Consider the following 3176-nt stretch of genomic DNA (forward strand, 5'->3'; position numbering starts at 1 on the left):
CATGAATATCTTACTCTTTTTCGAATTTTTTTCTCACAAAGCTTTTTTGTAGTAATATTTTAACGATATTTATTCTTTGTATAAATGCATTCAAGAAGAAATGAAATGTTATAGTACATCTAAGGTATGTTTACTTTAGATGATTATGACCGATAATATTATTTTATCCAGTCTAATCATGTACATACTATCTATTATTTTAACCCAAGATAAAGTAAAGACATGTATAATAATACTATAATGAAATATTATTAATTAAATAATAGTACTAAATTATAATTAATGTAAAAAGACTATTTTATTTTTCATTAATGCCTAATTTACTATTAATTTTATCATTTAATCAAGGGTATTTTAGACATAATTAATAATCTTGTACAATAATCAATTATAGTAATAAACATTGAATTATTTTATCATATGGTTATATAATTCATTATAACAATACATGTACTATAATTATATGGTACAAAGTAAACGGACCCCTATGGTGTTTTACTTTGCATGATTAGGATGAATAATAATATTTTATTCAACATAATCATATGTTTACTATACATTATTATAACCCAAAATAAAGTAAAAGTCCATATAATAATACTATAATTAATTATTATTAATTCTTCTCCTATATATGTCAAATAATTAGTACTAAAGTACTATTAATGTTAAAAGACTATGTTATCTTTCATTAATACATAATTTACTATTAATTTAATCATATAATTAAAAGTATTTTAGGCAAAATTAATAATTTTATACAATAATCAATTAAAATAACAGACAATTTGAAATAAATCCCTCCGTCAATTTTCATATTTATATTCAGTCCCCACACATTATTTTTGTATACTGCACTCCTACCTTTTCAAAACTTCTTGCCATTAACTCCCTACCACTATCTCATTTTAAATTTTGCCCTCGTCTCTCCCCCAAAATCCAATTATGAATTTTGTTTTTTCTCCAGCGTTAGGTATTTTTGCGCAAAGAAGACGTGTTCAATATTCGGTTTCACTCGCGCAAAAGATTCTGCAATCGATGACGAATACAAATCCCAATATTTAGGTTTATTTCACTCAAGAAAAAAAAACAGGTAAGATGGAGGTTCGATTTTTCGAATGTTCTTCTGGTGTGATAATTTTGTTGGTTGATTAAGGAGGTGTTGTTAGGGCTCATAATCGATCCCACCCACATTCAGTTGAAGACGAAGACAAAGACCAGAACTTAAGTATGATTGATAATCTTCACTATTATTTGATATTATAAATAGTTATATTCTTGAAAATTTGTTTTTATGGTTGATTAATGTTCTTGTTTGGTTCTCAAAGATATTGTATTTTTTATTTATGGTTGCAATAGTTGTTAATTTTACATTATGATTTTTTTAGAGAGGTATGTTTACGAAAAAAATCTTTGTGGCACTGTTGAATTTTATTCGAGGATGTGTGAGTATTTTCACAAGATATATTTTCCTAGTGTAGTATACATATATTCATTAATTTTATACTCATGTTGTCTGATATTGTATATTGTATTTGTTTATAAATACCCTGATTTAATTGATATATACTACAAATACGCATCTATAAACCTCAATATTTATTTCATGTACTTGTATATTGGATAACATTAAAATCTTATTACTATGCAGCGGTGAATATCGAAATGATGAAAATTGTGAATGGTTTTGCTGCACGTTAAGGTTTGTTTTTCACATTGATAGTCGATATAATTAGATAGAGTATGGTTATTTCTTTGTATAGACACTCGGGATTGCTAAAGTCCAACCTCGTCGTATTTTTCAAAATTCACCCCGCATACTTTTTCTGACATCTAGTGGACAACTTCCGCACTCAGGTATGTATAGCATATATGTGTCATTTATTATGATGAATTCAACAAGATAATTAATTTTCTAATAGGTAATATGGAGATATCCGATGCACAATAAGAAGCGGTGGATATCTGTTTTCAACAAAGCCAGTTATGCCCCCTTACGGAAGGATTTTGAACAATATATAACGTCTGTTGTGGAGACCATGACACTTGTTTGAAATTTTATTGTACAATCGCAGCCTCAATGTTAGGCAAATTCTCTATTCCAATGGTCTCATTGAGGAATAATAAATAACGATATAACGGAGTCTTGGAATAGTTAGGTGTGCTCAGTAAGGTCATTGACTAAAAAATATGGTCGTTATGATCATCTAAGATACAATTGAAGAAGTTGTAATGAGGCTTTATTCTAGGTAATTATGGTGTATTTCTCATGGCTATAATTTGTTTTCTAGAAGATTGCATATTGTACGTAGATTTGTGTACGAGACTACTATTAAATTATTTGAAAATTAAATGATATAGTTGTATGTTACTGAGAGTACACAATTATTATAATGGGGTAAATATCAATTAAAACCATTTTTTTTCCAAAGTATAAAATAAGGGTATGTGAATTTAAAATGAAAGTACATTACATGTTATTATAATTATGTAAAATATGACCAAGAGTAATACTTATTAACAACGATAGTACATTACATAGGGTATTTACTTATTAAATTCTACATAATCCTTAAGGTCTTTTATGTCCCTTAAGTGCTCATTATGGTGTAAAGTGATGTACTCCATTGTTTACCTAAAATTACATTTAACATAAATCATATTTATTTATAAGGGTATTTAATTTTTTTATCGGAGTTGTTACAATAAAAATATTAGTATGTTGTTATGTGCCTAGGGTATATACATTATGCCTAGAGGTGTACGTATTCAATTAAAATGTTATGTAATTATGAATTGAAGCATTCATGTTCATATGCATGTATAATTTTTGTAAACAAGGGTATTAAGTATATATCGAAAATTTTCCATTGATTATTGTTGGATCAGATAGCTGTGAGATTGTTTCATCACCCCCACTTTATCAAATGGTAGTGTTCATCAACGTATATTTCTGAATCGACCTATGGGATCACCTAACCATGTATTCAAAAATAGATGAAAATGTCACTTAAGATAAGTATAACACAACATATCATGTAGTGAACTATAGTAATAGATATTTTGAAGTTAATACATAATTGATGATGTATGATATTATTTGTATTATGATTTTCTGTGCAAGCATTTTCGAGAGTTGAAAAAAAATTCCAACAAGAAGAAATATGTTAAAAGAT

The sequence above is a fragment of the Andrographis paniculata genome, unplaced genomic scaffold, assembly GCF_009805555.1.
Source record: "Andrographis paniculata isolate CXL003 unplaced genomic scaffold, ASM980555v1 Contig5END, whole genome shotgun sequence".
Classification (NCBI taxonomy): Eukaryota; Viridiplantae; Streptophyta; class Magnoliopsida; order Lamiales; family Acanthaceae; genus Andrographis; species Andrographis paniculata.